Source organism: Phyllostomus hastatus, unplaced genomic scaffold (genome assembly GCF_019186645.2).
Source record: "Phyllostomus hastatus isolate PE091 unplaced genomic scaffold, TTU_PhHast_1.1 phas_contig_118, whole genome shotgun sequence".
Lineage (NCBI taxonomy): Eukaryota > Metazoa > Chordata > Mammalia > Chiroptera > Phyllostomidae > Phyllostomus > Phyllostomus hastatus.
Genome location: NW_025333543.1, coordinates 2,649,431 through 2,670,121, shown reverse-complemented (window position 1 = coordinate 2,670,121; position 20,691 = coordinate 2,649,431). Strand labels below are relative to the sequence as shown.

The 20,691-nt window shown below is 36.3% G+C and overlaps 1 protein-coding gene across 3 annotated transcripts in view; it reads left to right on the top strand.

The window, feature by feature from the left end:
• Window positions 1–20,691, top strand: part of CPED1 (cadherin like and PC-esterase domain containing 1) — a 273,386-nt gene that overhangs the window by 104,324 nt on the left and 148,371 nt on the right. The window lies entirely within an intron of this gene.

Below are 20,691 nucleotides of genomic sequence, written 5' to 3'. Positions count from 1 at the left end.
TAAAACGTTACTCATGTTAACTTAGTTAAAGAAAATTTCTAGTGACTACATATTTGATAAATATTAAGGCATTTCCGATTCCAGAAATAATTGTTTAGAGGACACATACAAGGTGATTTGTCTGGTCAGAATTTCATCCCCTAAACGCTTAGGAAGAAAAGCCCTGAGAGGAAGAACTTCCCTCCATTATAACCCATCACACTCAGGGTTTGAGGGGAAAAAAGGGCGGGGGAGGGAACATAATCTCACACATTTCCTCATCAAGTCCTCACCTGAGCAGGTGGACTTCACGTCCTTACCAGGAAAGGAGGAGGCCATGGGATCACAAGGGAGAGGAGGGAGGAAAATCCTTTCCTCCAGTCTGTCCTCTTAAGCCTCAGCGACCACCCTCCCCAAACTCCAGACGTCTCTGTCCACTGCCACCACTGGCCAGAGCCGCTCAAAAACAGCATTCAGAATCCCCTTCACACAGGTTTTTATTATGTCTCTTTGTTAAATTCATGCTTCAGCCTCACTTCAGCTATGCTAGTTTACCACCTTGATAAAAACAAACAAAAACAAACCGGAGGCTTCTAGGTACTCCAAATAGTTTATTAAAGTTTTACTTCTATTGCATTTAAACACGACTTCCCCAGTCACAGTAGCAATGACTGGTAGAAATGATAGGCACTTTTGTGATAGTTTTTATGGACTTCCTAATGTTACGTCATGAGAAAAGAAAATTCTCTGTGATTTGATTTCTTTATATTTTCACGCTATATTTACTATTTTGTGTTTCATTCACATCTTTGTTGCATCTGTGGGACAGATACAAGCTGCAGTTGTAGCGCAGGAAAACATGTAATTCTTGTCATTTTCGCTCCCTCTATGGGATTTGTCTTTTCAAGATCTTGCCTGATTATTCTGGGTAACACTCTTACCTGCTCTCAAAGGGAAGAGGTAGTGCAGCTTCCTGGGCTAATGTGTCAGCAAACAATTATTCCTTATGAGGTCAAAGTTATACTTAATGCTACAGGTAGATTTCAGAAAACAAAGGAATATTTATTTACCTGTCAACTGAAGTACTTATTGCTTCCACCAAAACAAATAGATTATACTTACCTGTTAAATCAGTACTGTCCTCCAAACACTGCTTTCTCTTGATATTTTTAGACATGAAAAAATACACAGAAGCAGTTCTCAGTGCTAATGTGGAAGACAGAACCAAACCAACTTTAAAGACTCATCCCATGACATCACAGTTTTATTAAATCCTGTTTTTAAATTCCACAAAACATAACATGTGTGTGTGCCCTGAGTCCGGAATTCAAAGGCTAAATTACTTAGTTAAATCAGTAGTGATTTATGCACTCTGTACTGAGGCAAACCCTCTAAACTGGTTATCTGAGGCCATTTATAGAATATTCTGGCAGCTAAGGGAGGTCTGAAAGTAATAACAGATATAACTATGAGCTCATTTATTTCCAATTAGGTCTGCTGCTAGATGCTTTATCTGCTAAAGCTTTGGGGAGATGAAAAATATCAAGGAAAGGAAATTTGAGAAATAATGGAGAGTAGAAATTTGTAAACTATATTTATAAACTAAGTTTTTCTAAAATTCTCTTCTATAAAATAAAAATAATTTAAAATTTACGTGTTAGATATTTCCAATGGATTTCAACTTTAAAAGGGGAAGAGAGGTGGAAAAAAGGAAATAATAATAGCAAATAAAACATTTGCTTACTATATTGTTTGATCCAACTTTTTAGGTAGATATCCTTCCCTCCTCATTTTTGTTCTTTACTCAAATGGTAGTAAATTACATACACTGATTTATGTCTTGCTTTTATCACTTAAAATATATCTTAAAGATTTTTCCGTATTATTTTATTTTTACTTGATTTATTTAAACAAATAAAGAAAAAACATTTTACCCATTTTTCCACCCAACCCCCACTGTCCACCCTTGGAAACCACCTGTCTGTTCTCTGTATCTATGAACTTGTAATTATTCATTTATTTATTTATTTTTAGATCCCACATACACAAAAGATCATACGGTATTTGCCTTTCTGCCTAGCCTATTTCACTTAGCATAATGTCCTCAAGCTCCAATCATATGTATGTTTTTTTGCACATATTTCACTTAGCATAATGCCCTCAAGCTCCAATCATATGTATGTTTTTTTGCTCATACACACACACACACACACACACACACACACACATGCACACACCCCATAGTTTTTTAGTCCACTCATCCATCAATGGGCACTTACATTGCTTCCATATCTTGACTATTGTGAATAATGCTGCAATGAACATGTAGGGTGCACATATCTTTTCAAATTAGTGTTTTTTGTTTTCTTCAGATAAATTACCCAGAAGTGTAAGTAAGATCATATGATAGTTCTATTTGTAATTTTTGGAGGACCATCTATACTGTTTTCCCCAGTGGCTGAACCAGTTTACATTCCCACCAACATTATACAAGGGTTCTCTTTTCTCTACATCCTCACTGTTGTTATTTCTTATCTTTTGATACTGGCCATTCTAACAGGTGTGAGGTAATATCTCACTGTGGGTTTGGGATCTGCTTCTCCCAAAGATTAGTGATGTGGAGCATCTTTTCACATGCCATTTAATGTACAGGCCTTTTTGCTAAGGCAATGTCATTTTCTTGGTAAATATAATATATAATCTAAGTGATAATTTTATTCAAATTATTCTTCCTCTAAGAAGTTCTCAATTTAATTATAAAATACTTTGGTCATATTTATGAATTTATAACACTTTCATAACCATTCTTGATATACCTTTTGGTCAAATGCATTCATGGCTATCTTTATACACAGGTCACATAGATTGACTACAAATGTCATAAATTGAAATTTGGCTCTTGGAGTAAAAAGTGGCAGGTCATCCCTTCATCCACTGTAAAATTGTCCAGTAGAGAGGAAACTCTCATATCTGTAACTAGTTTTTGACATCTGAAGATTCTTTATACCTCAGATCATAGCTGACTGCTTTGATGAAAATGTATTGCTGGAGTGATTTGTGACTTCTGACAGGAAGAATGTGAAAAGCCTTATTTTATCTAGTTGAGACATAAATGAATTCATAGTTTGATCAACCATCCCACATTGAAAGATGTTCATTTGATGATATTCAGTGTTCAAAAGTTATATGAAGATGATTCCTTGAATGTAGTCAGCTCTCAATAAATGTATCTTGGATTGAGTTCAGTTGAAGATCATTTTTAAAAATTTAACTGTGTGAATAACTTGCCCAAATCTGTTTATTTTTTAAAAGGTTTTATTTATTTATTTTTAGAGAGAAGGGAGGGGAAGGAGAAAGGGAGAGAAATAATGATGTGTGGTTGCCTCTTGCACACCCTCCACTGGGGACCTGGTCTGCAACCCAGGCATGTGCCCCAGGCTGGGAATCTAACTGACAACCCTTTGCTTTGCAGTCTGGCACTCAGTCCACTGAGCCACACCATCCAGGATGCCCAAGTCTGTTCAATCCCTGTCTAACTCAGTTCCTGTATTTTACAATGATCTTCCGGTGATTTTTTCAGTAAATGCATTAGAAGAACATCATAATCTGAATGTCTTGGCAGGGCCACTTTGACAGAAAGGGGGAAACACGAGCCATTGCAGCCTTCTCTCCACTTGGTATCTGTGAGAATCATCTCCACTGGAAACCCAAGTTAAAGCAAACTCCTGCTCAGTCTGGGGCTCTAAATCATCAGCTGTCTACCACCACTGCATTGGCCTTTGGGGGACCACTCTTCCATTTCCAGTGCCAGCAGTGCCTCTCAAATAGATGCGATCAGCAAATGTGGCAGAGGAGAGTGAACCTTGGCAAAGCAGGAAATGTTGTTATTTACAAGGACCCTTTTAAAAGAATGCATATATCTCCTATTCAGTTTTGGAAACATGATCTGTTGTAGGAATGAAGTTAGCTTCATTTGTCATCAGTATTTCTGCAGTGCTTTTCATCATGTCAGGTGAGAGAGCTCATATATTCCCAGGGTAAAAATGAGTAATGTCTTTGGAAGCAAGTATAAAGTTACAGTATGGTTTTCAACCTTAGAAAGTGTTCTCCCAATCTTCGTTTTTATATCTAAAACTGCAGACTGTGGAACAGACCTTGTAAAAGATGTTTTCACTGAGCATCTGGCCCTTCTGCGGGCTGGGGAGATTTATATCAGATTTAGAAAGAATGTGAGTAAAAGCCTGCTTCTGGGAGTTTGTATAATGACTTGATGTATCACTTAATCTACTCGTGGATTAAGTTTAAAAATTGCACCAGGGTGTTCATTTTAAAGCATGATTTTATATAAATAGAAATTATAGATAACAGCAAAAAATTTAATAAATAAACAGGTGGGTAAAGCTGTCTTAGACTAATAATCAAAATAATAATTGCAAAAAAGCAGTTATCTGATCAGCCCACATTAGCATTAGAGATTATTTTAGATATATGTTTGCTCTATAAAAATAATAACTGTTTTTCAACTGCACATGATTTTAAAATGCATCCCATCAATGCAGAATAAATTCATACTCTTAATAGGATATTTGTCTCCTGTTTTGAAAATTTTATTCATTCATTCATTTTATTCATTCCTGACTTTTTCCATAAAAGGTTTGTCAGGTATTTCGTGAATTTATTAAATACTGAAAATACTAAATACTATTACTCTTAATACTGAACATCAAATTGTTATCTTAAATAGGGAGAAAATTCATTATTCATTAATTGTGGTCATGTTTATTTGATCAAAAACAACCACTTAACACATGACCCTGAGGTCCAGACCAACAGGTGACCTGTGTCCCCAGAGCCTCACAGAGTGCCTGGCACACACAGCCGCTCAAGCCGTGTTTATAATGCGTGTTTTTCTTTCATTGTCGCTTTTATTAAAGATGCCTTATTAATTATAACATACTAAAAACTTTCATCTTGGAAAAATATGATTTAAGAATATGTTCTGTAATAAAAGATGTTATATGTGAATTCAAATATATCTTTTCTGAATTAATGTAGTGAACTGGTACATGTATGCAAATATAATTAGCTGAAATGTCTGCATTATATGTTATATGTATATGTACATATATAATGTGTTACAGGACAACATAAGGTAAAACTTAACTCTAATGAATAAATTTCCTAATTATTATTCCCATTATTATTTTAAAAATGATTTCCTCTACTACTGGAAAACTGATGGGCAATTATTAATTATATATCCAGAAAAATGAAGGTTAGCTAATATTCTGGAATTTCTGAAAGTGTGAAACAGGAGAGGTAAGGGAATTCCTTTAGAGTGCTGTAAAGACGGGAAAGGGAATTCCTCAGTGGTGTCTTGAAAGTGAGGATGTGTATTTCCCTCGTCCTTTGCTCAATCCTTTTCACCTGTCTGAAGCCCACTTCTCCTTATCTAATGGATACCCTTGCGGGGATAAGGAAATGGCCCAGTTGAGGACTTGCCAAGAGCAAATGTTATTTTTTTCCAAATGCAGCCTAGGAGTTGATGGCCTATGGATGTCATCGAAACTCTTATAAATTAGTCTATGAAGGCTTTTTCTCTCTCTGCCGTTGTCCAGCACAGAAGTGCTGCTTGATTTCCGTTGTCTCACTGAACATGTTTATAAAATAAACAAATGTTTAGAGTAAAAAAAAGTAGTATAAACAATGTTTGAAATACTGTGTGTACACAGAGAATGGCACTATCTTAATATTTTAGTTTCTTGTTATTTTTTTAAATTATAGTTTATTGATTATGCTATTACTGTCCCATTTTTCCCTTTGTCCCCCTCTGCCCAGTACACCCATTTCCTTCAGCATTCCCCCCACTTAATTCATGTCCATGGGTCATGCACATAAGTTCTTTTGGCTTCTCTATTTCCTATACTATTCTTAACTCCCCTGGTCTACTTTGTGCCTACCATTTATGCTTCTTATTCCCTGTATCTTCTCCTCCTTTCTCCCCCTCCTCCCTCTCCTCTGATAACTCTCCATGTGATCTCCATTTCTGTGATTTTCTTTCTATTCCAGTTGTTCACTTAGTTTGTTTTTGTTTTTTTCCTTAGGTTCAGTTACTGATAGTTGTGAGTTTGTTGTCATTTCACTGTTTATAGTTTTGATCTTCTTTTTCTTAGATAGTACCCTGTAACATTTCATATAATAAGGGCTTGGTGATGATGAACTTTCTTAGCTTTACCTTGTCTGGAGAGCACTTTATCTGCCCTTCCATTCTAAATGATAGCTTTTCTAGATAGAGTAATCTTGGATATAGGTCCTTGCTTGTCATGACTTTGAATACTTCTTGCAATTCCCTTCTTGACTGTAAAAGTATTTTTTTTGAGAAATCAGCTGATAGTTTCATGAGAACTCCTTTGTAGGGAATTCTCTGCTTTTCTCTTGCTCCTTTTATTATTCTTTTTCTTTAACATCTGGCATTTTAATTATAATGTGTCTTTGTGTGGCCCTCTTGGGGTCCATCTTGTTTGGGACTCTCTGAGTTTCCTGGACTTGTGTGTCTATGTCTTTTGCCAAATTGGGGAAGTTTTCTCTCATTATTTTTTTTAAATAAGTTTTCAATTTCTTGCTCTTCCTCTTCTCCATCTGAGTTTCTCATTATTTTTTTGATAGATGACTTTGCTAAACAAGAACAATGTTCAAAGACAGAGCAGCTGTAATCTCTTCTTTCACTACCCTCCAAACAATAAGAAATTGTTAAGATGGATCTTTCAGTAATGGAACCATAAATCAAGGCAAAAACTCCCTGAAAACTTCCTGAATTTTTCCACTTCTGTGCAGGCACATAGAAAGTTCCTGAATTTAATTTTATAAATCTTGATTCCTGGACTTTGACAACAAGGCTCACCAGAGTTCTCCATTTACTGTGGTAATGATAGATATCTTCTGAGGACTAGAAAATACATTAAGAGAAAAATATCAGATATAGTCAGCAAAGATTCAGGAGAACAAAAAAGAAGAAAAATTTATTTGCCTAAATAAGTTTAAAATCTTTGAAAGAAGAGATTAAGTTTATATTTTATTTAAAAAGGAAACAAACCTTCAGTGACTGACATAATACCTATTACTCAGCAGATGCAGCAAGGTAGGTGGCTTGGAATAGACATTCCACCCATTAAATTACTGAAAAGAATAATTAGTAATAAAACAATCCCTTTATAAAGTAGCATGTGAATGTAAACTATAATAACAATAAAAACTAAGGCAGGAATATCTCAAAAAATCATAACTTTAATGCTTAAGTTTATTAAAAATATGTACCCAGTGAAGAAGACAGATATTTACATTTTTTCCTTCAGATATAGAAACAAAACAATTTCCCACCAGTACATTTTAAATCTTATTATTTGTCATTTTAAACATTTCTATTAAAAGTTTCCTTTGTTCTTAGAAATATGTTCAAAGACTGTGAAAAATCCTAAGCATAAGATATTCCCAACTGTGCCAACAACGTCAAAATTGATTTGTCGGCTAAAACAAGACAGACTTTTGCTCCCTTCAGGAGAAAAATCTGACTTTCAGGAGATTCTGACTTGCATTTGCCTTATGTGATTTATGCATTGCAAATTTAAAATGAAATACAAGCTTTCCTTCCCATATAGTTAAAGGTGTCTTCAAATTTGAAAGAAATAGCCAGGAAACCTGCAAAGCTATGAGATAAAAACAAAAATGCTGTATTGCCCCCAAGTGGTTCTTTTAGGTACTGCACTAATAGCTTGACTTGCTCATCAAACGGTGAAAGGAAAACAGGCAAAAATGCTTAGACAGCAGAGCTTTGACCTTTTTCTTCCATTGGATTATACATATTTGTTTTTTCAATGTTACTTGATTGTTCATGCATGCTTTAGGAAGGCTGTATTGCTAAGTAGAAATGAAGATAAATCTTCAGTGCAATTTAAATGGCCTAGGCCACAAAATTATTTAGAATGTTTTCAGCATTTGTCAGTCATTGGACATTGTTTTTATACTTGAAACAATTTTGTAGTATATTGGGTTTCTTAAAGTACTGTAAAGTTAGCACTAGGATTTTAGATTTAGCGTCCAAAAATGTATTCGTTTTATCCTTTGTCTTTTGTGTGTATTTTTATTTGATTTCAACCTGAACCTCAGACCACCTATTAACCTTGAATTCCTTTGAATTATCTAGTGTCCCAAAATCATGATGTGGAACTGAAATTTCTCTGAGTGCTACTAAAACAAAGATGGATTCTTTCTCGGGATTCCACACACAGACATCGTCTGCATTCTATATCTGCTGTCATATGCAGATAGATTTCATTGCTTTTGTTAACTCTATCTCTGTGGGGCATCTGCCTATAAGGCAGTGATTCTTTGACTCCTCACTTACTGATATGGAACATCCCCATCCCCACCCCCCATCCGCTTTGTCTCATAGCAGCTTGTCCTCTCATCCCTCTGCCACACTTAACGAAATCTGTTCTTAGGAGCTCGATGAAGCAGGTATTTAATATTCAGAGAAAGGGATTGCAGATGGGAGAAGAAATCCAGGTCTCCCTGTATTTATGCAGAGGTGGGAAAACAGGTTTGCAATTGTTTGTGTGGAAAATAATACAATAATTAATAAATAATGGTCAAAAATAAACTGTGTTTCACATAATCACAACTGTGAACCTACTTTTGTCCACCCCTGTATATATTCATGTTGTATGGCTCCCCCTTTAATCAGCTTCTCTAAGCCTAGTGTTTAGTCTTCCAGAATCCAGTAGTTCCAAGTACCACAGACTTCTCTTCCTGCTGAAAAAAGTACTGTGCCCAAACGATTTCTACTGGAAATTTTATTTCTACTTAAAAAGTATGAGATTTCTCCCATGTGCTTGATTATCCAAATCATTCACATAAATAATATATATTTGGATCAGAGAAGGTAAAATCATTACTCTAAACTCAAGTCACAGAAGAAAAATATTATGCTAAGGGAATATATCTAATTTTCATGCTTTCAAGGAATTACTCTTAAAGTGAAGAAATGTGATTTAAAAATATAAGTAGGACAATGATGACATCCTTTCAATCTGCATGATAAGCAAATGTCCGATTGCACTTTTACTCTAATGGACAGAGAAATAAACCACTAGCACTGGGCCTATTGTGTGGGATCTAGAAGATTAAAAAGAAAAACTCCAAGGCATGACCTCTAGGGGCCTTGGGAAAGATGTCCCACGGAGAAGTCCTCATACCAGCTGTGTGACCTCAGGCACGTCTTTCAACCTCTCTGAACTTCTTTCTCTATCTATAAAAGAGGAACAATTTCCACCGGGTTAAATGAGGTTTTTCATTCCTTCTGTACATATTGGCTGGATAGTTTCCATATGCTACATATGTCAATATGGAAGGAGATAAGTGAGTACCTTTTGGAGGTAGACACAAATTGGTGATGAATTGAGAAAGAGGGCAGATGAAGATGGCTCAAATATGAGTCTTCAGCCATTATTAGAACGGCTGTTGCCTTTCCTGAGATAGGTCAGATGGAAGGGAATGGGACCGTGGAGAGGGGTACATGCTCTGGATCTCACAGCGACTTACCCATTTGGTTACCAGACCTGGCCTGGGCCCGCAGCAGGTCTGCCTCCAGCTGGCCTGTTGTGCATGGGTTCTTGACTTTGTGCAGGCAAGATTTCACAGCATGAGTACAGGTGATTTTGAGACTGTGTTTACTAAAGCTGGGGTCAGTGAAATAAAGGAGGAATTTAGACTAGAAGAAGTAACAGGAGAGAGCCTAAGTGGCTCACTTAGCTCTTTTTTGCTTTGGTTCATTGAGAAATAGAAGTCATAGTGACAGAAGTGAGCCAAGGCAGGGCTGCTGTCAGCTCACTGGAAAATCAGAGTAAAGGGGGCCTTGGAGACAGGTTCAGGGGGTCAGCCTGGGGCGAGCTGCCATTGCCTACTGCTCCCCTGGTTGCAATCTCGTGGGGACGCTTAGAGTTGAGGAGACAGAGAGCAGAGATACAAGTCATCATCAGTGTTCTCTAGAAAGAGCACACTGTGGATTCATGGTCTTGAGGCTTTTTATCTTTCTTTGGCCAGTGGGAATCCTAGGGGAGGTCTCAGGGGAAGGTCTTAACAGAATATTCATTAGCTTTCCAGGTGTGTTCTTCGATATGTTGATTCATTAAAATGTGTGCAGAGTGTGGTCAGGGTTATTTTCTGGTTAATTTTACTTTCAAGAACATCATTAAGAAGATCCCGGACAGCCCTGGCCAGGTGGCTCAGTTGGTTGGAGCATCGTCCAGTACACCAAAGGTTTTGGGTTCAATTCCTGGTTGGGGTGTGTATGGGAGGCAACCTATCAGTGTTTCTTTCTCACATCCCCCCTCTCCCCCCTCCTTCCTTTCTGTCTAAAAACAACAAACATATCCTTAAGTGAGGATTGAAAAAAAGAAAAAGGAGAGGTACTGGGACCAAGCATGGTCTGCTCCAGGACGGTCTGGAATGTGTAAAGCATTTGCTCCTAAGTGTCCTTGGTTAAGGATGATAAGACCTGTAATTCATTAGCTGGCTGTAAATTGCTCAAATTGCCTTGTTTAATTATTTTGTCCCAGTTTCCCTTATCCCACTTGCCAAGAAATTTCCCTTGCTTCTTTCTATCTTGCCACAGGTCCTCTCCATGTGCCTGATCCTTAGGCCTCCTGTGCTCTGTACCCTGCCTGAGGGCTCTTCATAGAAAAACTCTGCCTTGGGAATTTGATGTCTCTTTACCCATTCACTTTCTTTGCTTCTCCTCTCCAGCCTCCTCTCCCTCCCACCACTTCCAAAAGAGGTATCACATCACTTCTAAATAATAGAAGGATAGGTAGTTGCTCTCACTTCCTAATGTGACAAGGCCGGTCCCATGTGTCCAGGAGCAATGATGTGATTTGAACTGAGCTTCACAAAGATGACTCTGGCAGCAATCAGAGAGAAAGTGGTTGAGGGCAGGAAAATCAGAAGTCAGTAGTCAAGACCACAATGAGAAGACATAGGTTTGGGCTACATAGCATTATATTTAATTAGAACACTAGATCATGAACTTTCAAATTATGCACAACAATTAAATGCCCATTTGAACTGCCCATATAAAAGAATGAGTTTTGTTTGGATGCTGGTGAGAGAGAGGTATAAAGTGAGTGATATGAGAGAAGTGTAGGGCAATAGAGGGGGTTGTAATAAATCTGTGGATTCTGCAGACTGTAGCACTACAGCTTCATAAGTTAGGGCAAATTGTGATATCATTTTCTTTATTGTACAGCCAGAACCCATTATTTTTTTTATAATGAATACATTCCCTTTTCTTTTGTGATTGACCCTGAAACTTAGTAAGACCTAAAATAGATACCCTGAATAAAATATCCAGAACATAAATGAAAAATATTTTCCCTTTTTACTTTCTTACTCACTTGAGAATACAGAGAGATCAGATAATCAGACATTCCTGTCAAATGCATCCCTGTTTGCACATTCTCGTGCTGCCTGTGAAATATGTTACCTGTTAAAAATATTAGTAGATTTCAATGTCATTTTCTATTCAAGACAATAACAGATGGAAAGTTTTCAAAACAAGCTGTTAGAACTTATTTTTTTGAGGGCTTAAAGAATTCGTGTGTTTTAACTTTAATGGAAATCATTTTGACCTGCTTGAACAATATTCATATAAAGAGAATTAATAGACATGTACGTGCAGAGTCCAATAATAAATTCTTTGCAACTTTAACCTTTTCTTTTTATTGTTCAATCTCTCTACTCCTTCACAAGTCACTGAGAGATCTTGGAACAGACAATAAAGGTAACCTGACAGTTCTTTCAGAAGGTTGAATATAATGCAATCAGGGTTCCTCCATTCAGAGCAAATAATTACATTTTTGTGCTATTCACAGCCTTTTGTATTTCTGTACCTCACTTATAATCAATTATCTGATGTATTACATGTGGGAAAACTTAAAATTTTCAACTATAAAACTTATTAAATCACATATAATTTCCAAATTTGATGTTTGTTTTAAAGCTTAAGGTTGCTAATAAGTACAAATGAATAAAATTATTCATGTCACTGGAAGCATGAAACTTATTTAAATATTAGAGTTTTGATCTGATTCCAGGGAATGAATAAAAACTATCCAAATGTAAGTTCAGCCAATTAATTCAGTTTTTTTAATGGTTTACCCTAAAGGAAGCCAATTTTCCATGAGCTAAAACAAATGATGAGAATATTTATGTTCTTAAATCATTTGACTTAACACAAAATTTGTTCTTGATCCAGGCAATTTAAGTTACAAAAAATATTCTTAGTTTTTCCAAAAGGTAATTAGGGTACATAAATGTTCAGGTTGTTGAATTGATATTTTAGATATGCTTTAAAATTGTAACAGTTTCAAACATATTTTTTGTAAAAGTGAAAACAGATGATTAAATCTGCATTTCAGGGTCCATCCACTTTCCTAAACTAGTCCAATCAAGAGCCCAATGGCGGAAGTAACACTGGGGCTTTGCTGCCAAGCTTATACACAGGCTTCCGCATGCATACTGGTCGCCTCCTGGCTGCATGACCTTAGGCAAGTTACTCGTGTTCGAACTGAAGACTCAGATTCTTCTCTATAAAATGGGGATGATGAGTATCAAGCTGAGCATTGCTCTGAATATAAACAAAAAAGTGCATGAGGAATGCACAGTGCCTGGCAAATGGTGTCAGCTTAACTAAGGTTAATGATTATTAAGTGTAACGTAGAATTTATACCCAAATACCACATGTGCACTAAATGAAACTTACACCAGTACTTAAGCTTGTTATTTAGTCATTTTCCCCTTTCTCAAGTATTTTTTCTTCTCTTTATAAATATCAGAATTTTTTTTCATAAAGCATGTCCCTTTAAAACACCAAGGAGACTTCTTCCTAGAGCCCACAATGTTCAGTAGAAGCTTATCTCGCACAGCCCTCTGACATGTGGCAGCTGTGTTCCTCGGGCCACACACATCCAGAGCCGCGATCCTCAAGCAAGGTGTCCGTGCCTCTGGGGATCCACAAAGACTCTCTAAGGCATTCACAAGCACTTGGATGGTTTTGAGATTCAATGCTCATAACTTCATCTTTCATGTGTATACCCTGCTAAAATTTGATCTCACTGGTCAGCACCTCTAAAGCGGGTTCTCCTTTCCCATCCTGTTCCTAGGTACCCCTCCACTCTGAAAGAAAGAGCAGCTCTCATCTCTCCATAATGTGATAGTGGTGACTGCTCCAGGGTGAAAAACTATGCAAACAAAAAACAACCCCAAAACAGATTAATTTAATTATGATTTTTGTTAGACAAAATGAAGGATGTTAAGCATTAGGTAATAAATCCTTCACTGCTCAGGTTGTTTTCAGTCTTTAACAAAATTAAATATTTCATGATGAATCACTTTGTGGGGTTTTCATATATCTTGGAGAGAGTTCACAGAATTAAATCTGTTGCTATAACTAAACTCTTCTATCTGTTACTATGTATTTATGTGAACAAGTTCTCTATGCAAATGTTAAAAATATTGATACCAAACCCTTCTCATTTCTAGTAATAGGTAATATTCTCTCAATGGACATACAAAATAATTGAATAAAAAATCATATTAATGTTAGGGGTGCATTTTCAATGCAATTTTTAAAATTTATTTATTGATTTTATTGCATTTTTTCAATTACCATTTATACCCCTTATACCCTCTTCCCCCCACAACCACCACACTGGTGTCCATGTCCATGAGTCCTTTGTCCTTTTTGCTTGATCTCTCCACTCCCTAACCCCACCTCCCCTGCCATAGCTGTCATATCTTGACCCAAGATAGAACCTGCAACCTTGGTGTATTGGGACAATGCTCTAACCAACTGAACTACCTGGTCAAGACTCAATACAATTTTACTTGTTTATTTTAGTAATTATTTAATAAGATTTGTAATATATTTCTATTGTTTCAACCAATTGTATACAATCAATAACTATAATCTTGACTTTTTTTGGAAGAAAAAACTTAGAACCATATGATAACTGAAATTTTAAAAACTCATTTATAAATATGTCTTTCCTAATGAGAATTATACAGTGATCAAAGTTTTTCATACTTAAATATATTATGTTAAGGTACAATTCTGAGGTATTCAGATTCCTTCAAGTACATTTTAAGAGTTTTACAAGAGCCTGGTGAGAGATTGGATCAGACAGTTAGATCCCAGCTGAGTCTGTAAAAGGCAGAAAAATAGTATTAATCAAGAACAAGACATGTATTAGAAATAGGTAGATGTGAATGCATCTTTGTTTCCCCTTTAATTTGGACTAAGAACATAGAGTCTTGGATTTTATGTATTTAACTGAGTGCCTTTAGTTCTACGCTTTGATAAAATTAAGGGTGAGCTCTTATGTTATTTCCTTTTGAGTATTGACTATTACCTGAAATGATCATTCCCTAGACTTTGTTTGGCTTTTCTTCTGGATCATTCTTTTCAATATGCAAGCAAGCTGACTTGATATTTCTAATCCAAAACAAATGCGCAAATAGTTCAGGGTCAAAAGACTGTTTGTGGGTAAAACAGTGACTAAGAGGAGATGGAGCAGGCATGAAGATGTCACTATTTGCAGGAGCTGAGAAATGAAGTGGAGGAGAGGTATTTTTTATTTTGTTTCTTTTGCAAAATTTCTGACCCTGAAAGAAGTGCTTCTTTGAATTTTGGTGATACAAAATTAGCAAGTGTTTAAACATGGTTGTTAGAAGGAGTGAGGCTGTAAAAAGTGCAAAATTACTTAAAATACTTTTAATTGTGGAGATACAGATATGATGTCTGTCTGGCAAAAAGTCCAGCCATTGTTAATATAATGAGAATGGTTTGTGTGACATCAGTGCAATCTGGCAGCCAAGGAAAGTGGATTGGAATGTGCATGAACAATGATGACTTCACTGCACTAGTCAGTGGGGGCAGTAGATGCTGCTGAGTGAGCATGTGTACTGTGTAGCCTTTACTTTCAAAAAGACTGAGCAAGTAGAACAGTGAATCTGCATCAAATTTTGCGTTAAGCTTGAACATTCCTCTGTGGAAACTATTTGGATGATTTAGAAGGCTTTTGGGGTGATGCAGTGAGTACAGCACAAATAAAAATGTGGTGCAAAAACTTCAAAGACATTCAAGAATCTGTTGAAAGTGATCCACATTCTGGAAGACCTGCTGCAAGCTGAACACCTGAGAATGTTGAATGTGTACTGGCTGCAATAACAAAGATCGCTGACCTGACAGTGCAAAAACTAGAAGCTGATCTGGGGATTCCAAAAACTACTGTGTCTAAGATTTTGATGCAGGATCTTGGCATGAAAAGTGTTATGGCAAAATTTGTTCCGTGGCTGCTGCTACCAGAGCAGAAGGAACATCATGCTGCAGTTGCTAATGGCTTGATTCAAATGGCTACCAATGAACAGATTTCCTCAAGAAGGTCATAACTTTGAAGGGAACTGAGGTGTTATTTTCCTATTATAATGTTTCTTGTATCTTGTATGTTTCTCAATAAATGTCTCTCTTTTTCATAGTATAAGGATGGATACTTTCTGGACAGACCTTGTATGACATAAAATTTACCCTCTGAACCATTTTGAACTGTACAGTTCAGAACTAGTCAATATATTTACATTGTTACATAACCAATTGCCAGAACATTTTGCAAAACTGAAATTATATACCCAGGAAATAAAAACTCACATTTCCCCTGGCCACCAGCAACTACCATTTTATTTTCTGTTTCTGTAAATTTGACTAATCTGGATCAGTGGTCCTCGACCTTGTTGGCACCAAGGACTGGTTTTATGGAGGATGGGGTCAGAGGGCAGGAGGCAGAGCTCAGGGGATCAGGTGAACTTTGCTTACTTACCCACTGTGGATGGATGGGCGAACGGGCCGGGTGATAGGAGGCAAAGCTCCGGCAGCTTTGCTTGCACTGGCTTCTGGTCCACGACCCAGGGGTTGGGGACCTCTGCTCTAGATACCTCATTTCAGTGGAACCATACAGTATCTTTGGTAATTGGATTATTTCACTTAGGTTAATATCCTCAAGTAGTTTAGTATGTGTCCTTCCTTTTCAGGGCTGAATAACAGTCCATTGTATGTGTTTACCACATTTTGTTTACTCATTCATCGATGGAAACATGAGTTGCTTCCACCTTTTGGTTATTGTGAATAGTGCTGATATGAACATGTGTGTATAAATATCTCTTTGAAATCCTGTTTTAAGTTCTTTTGACTATGTTGAATTATTGGATCATATAATAAGTCTACTTTTGATTTTTTGAGGAACCTCCATACTGTTTTAAATGGGAATATAAATGGCTGCACCATTTTATATCCCCACCAATTTTGTCCAAGTATTCTGATTTCTTCACATCCTTATCAACACTTAAAAGTTTATGGTTTTATGTTTGATAGTAGTTATCCTAATCAATGTGAGGTAATATCTCATTGTGGTTTTGATTTTCATTCCCCTAATGATTAGTGATATTGAGCATCTTTTCATATATTGTTGGTGCAAAATGATTTAAGTACCAATATTCTTTATTGTGAGAAGATGAAAAATTTTATTTTATATATTAGTATTGACAGAAATTCTAGTAAACATTAGTAAGGCACAATACTACTATTCAAAATATTGAAATGCCAGTATGCTCTTGTAATTTTCCAGTTAGTTAAGAATATGACAAAAAAGCTCTGATATTGGTTAATTTTTTATCCTTTGTTTTAACTCTTAGGTTAAATTTTCTTAGCTCAAAAGTACTCTTAAATAGCTGTAAACTTCTGTTTTTCAAAGGTTTTATTACCAGGCACCAGAAAAATACATATCCTCCTTGTCTAATGAGATGGAAATAAGAGGTAAACATGTGTCTGAAAGAGAAAAATGTGGTTATCCTCAAGCTCCAGTAAACTATCTCTGTTATCGAAATCTCTGTGGTTTCTGTAATGCTATGCTTAGGTTTATTCATTCAACAGTCTTTTGCAATACCTACTCTGTGATAGGTACTGACCACCCAAAGATAAAACGGTGCAGTTTCTGCCCTACAAGAGCTCATAATCTCATGGAGAGCAGACAAAAAAAGTCAACAAGCTTAACACAGAACAGCACATGTCTTTGAGAGCAGTTTGTCCAAAGCCTTGTGGGAGGATAAAGGGAAGCATGAGGCCAATCCCAGAATTTAGCCTGTGAGGGGCTGTGAGAGATGGGGTGGGGGAATGAGGTAGGTCGCAGGGTGTCATGGAAGTGCGTTAAGATACCAAGATGTAACTGAAGTTTTCCCACAAATATTTTCAAGTTCTCCTCGGTTCCTCTTATCCTTTCACTTTAATTGATAATTTTGGTCTTTTATGTATATTTTAATAAACTGCTTGAATGGATAGATGTAAAAATTATAAACACTGTGTTATTGCTTGAATTTTACACAAATACAAATGGTGATGCTTTAACTGCCAGATTTGGCAATCATGATCTTACGACGTCATTTTCTATATAATTTACTTTGCACTAAACTTGTACCTCACTTTAACATTGAAGGAGGAAAAGTTATAGTTTGTAAAATAGGTTCATGTCATGTTAGAAGTTTTAAGGTGTTCTTGAATTCATTTTTACCTCATTGCCAAGGCACATCAGTGCCTTCCTTGTGATCTCCTTGGGGTCTTATAGTCTCTTTTTATGTAACTCAAAAACATTGATTAAAAGTCTTTATCCATAGAGACAGAAATATCTTTGATATGTGAACTCATGGCTTGACTGTTTTAAATTAACAAAGAAAGTGAAGGTGCTCCTTCTGCATTTGTACTTGAGTTAAGAAAGCTCTTGGGTGAAATGTGTTTTCAGGTTCTTATGGTTTTGAATGCAAATAATATCAAATAATCTCAGATTTGACATTGTCTGATGAGATCACTGAGTATAGTTCTCTATTCCTACATCTGTGCTCACTGAGATGCACAGAACTCAAGTAATTTGGCCAAGGAAATATGAATTAGTGTAATATAAAACACAACCAGGCATTCAAAGAAGTTTTTCACTTAGCCTAAGTGTATTAATTATAAAAACTAACAGAGGCATTATGCCCTCTTTAGGTGATTTATTGAAAATTGGTGATTAAAAAAATACCTAGTAAGTATTTGCATGATTTTACTTTCATTTCTGTAGTTTGCTTGCCAATATACTAAATAAATTGAATTGAAGCAGTCACTCAACTGGAACTTTCTTTGAATTGAGCAGCTTAAATAAATTGAAATCCATGCCATGAGAGAGAAGGAAACACATACAGAAACAAAAATTGGGAGTGGAAATAACACACAAATAAAACAAGTTGCTCCACCTTGACTCTTGCTTTTCAAGTGCCGCTTCTTTCTTCTTTCTTCAGACGTCTGTTCACAAAGGCAGCTGTGTCTGGTCCTGGCTTCCACGGTTGCTGGCCCATGCTCGTCCTTCTCCTAGCAGACTGAATTCTTAGGGAGGTGGGAGAAAAGCCAGTTATTTGGATCCTTCAGTTCTGCTCTTTCACTCCTGCTGGGTGAGCACATCGCTGGAGGGGCCCATTCAGTCATCAGGCCTCTCTATTCTCTTTTGAAAGCATTTCTATTGAAAGGCTTACATATACATTTTAAATGTTCTTCCTTGGCTAGCATCTGAATTCCCAGAGGCCGTTTGATTCTCTAATCATGTGTTGCATTATGAGAATCTTGATGCAACATCCACTGTAGATGAATTTTCCTTTAAATGGCTTTGGCCTTGTTTTAATTAATAAAAGGAGTTAACATGTAGTAAGTTATTGACATGCCATGTGGTGGTGTAACTTATGTACATTCTCTCACTTAATCTTAACAATATCTCTTTAAAGTAGATACTGTGATTAATCCTACAAGGTCTCACCATGTAATAATAATGGACATAGATCCAAAGTTTTGCCTCTGGGACTTTTGCTTTTAGAGTCTATAGTGTTACTTCTGTGCTATGTGCTTGTCCCCCAAAGCTCAGAGTATGGTGCTTCCCACACAGTAAAATTCTCACAAAGGTTAGATTAAATGGAACTAAACATGTACTGGCAGCCCATATTCAATGCTCATTTATAGCCAGAAATCAAGAAATAATCCTTCTCACAGTAGAAGAGTAAATATAACCTGACATTAATTTGCTTGTTACTTTATTGCCATAGAGAATATAATGTGATTAAATTTTTTAAATAATGATGATGATATTTTAAAAAGATTTTATTTATTTAGTTTTAAAGAAAGGGAAGGAGAAAGAGAGGGAGAGAAACATCAGTGTGTGGTTGCCTTTCACACGCTCCCAGCTGGGGACCTGGCCCGCAACCTAGGCATGTGCCCTGACTGGGAATCAAACCAGCTACCTTTTGGTTCGCAGGCCAGCACTCAATCTACTGAACCACACCAACCAGGGCTGATAATCAATCTTATGTATGTTGTATACTACACTAACATTTCCAACTTTCTTAAAGTATTAACCTTGAACTTTGTGATATTCAGGAAGCATTGAAACAGGCAAATACAATAATGCCATCAATAACTGTATATATAATATGGTGAGCTGAGTGAAATATGTGTTACTTTTATTTGGAAAAACATAACATTACTCCTTTTTGACTCAAGGATGTTAACATTTTCAGTGATAGCATTAATTTGTTTTCTTTTGATCATTCAATTATTGCATTCATTTTTCTTAGTGAAATGGAAAAACATCCCAATTGCCAAAGCTAATGATGTGTTCATAGGAGCCTAAAGTGTTTATCTCATTAGGTTTCTGTTTTTAAGCTGGTAAAATTTATGAAGTCAGTATTTGTTTCTCTGGGGGAATTCTGCTTGTGTATTTTAAAGATACATTTACCATTTCTGTCAGTTGATTTGTGCCAATATCTGTCCTTCCTCATCATAGCAACAAAAGTTTTTCTCTTTGCACTCTTAAGCAGTTCAGATAGATGTTGTCTGTACTTTCAAAACATGAATAGAATACTTGTTTCATGTTGCTTCAAAAGTGTTTATTTATTTATTTTTTATTATAGTTGACATTAATATTATTTATAATAGTTTCAGATGTCAAAAATATTTTTGTTCATATTTGAAAGAGCATGTTTATCTAAAGTCTATGAATTAATATGAGATTTGTTTTATACTTTTTAAAAAATTTGTCTTGAACTCTGATCCTAAGCATCCTCCTGAAGTAGTTTTGTTTCATTGTTTCAATATTTAAGCAAGTAAAAGTAGCCACTTGTGATACCAACTCCAGTGTTTCAAAGAAGCAATAAGCCTGAGCTTCACTCCCCTCTGCAGTACTGCCCTATCCTCTCTATCCACATGAAATCTTAGGTTAAAATGTTAGGAAAACACTGAGATTCTGTTACAGTCTTTAATAGTTGTAGATCTCTCATAGCAAAATGCAGTGAAAAAGAAAATTTTTTAAAAATGTCTTATTTATTTATTTTTAGAGAGAGAGAAAGGTGGGGGGAAGAGAGGAAGAGAAACATCCACTGGCTGCTTTGCGCAGCCCCAACTTGGGTACCTGGTCGGCAACCCCAGCATGTGCCCTGACCAGGAATCAAACCACAGACCTTTAGCTTTGCAGACCAGCACTCAATCTACTGAACCACACCAGCTAGGGTTGAAGAAACAACTTTGATAAGAGTTGT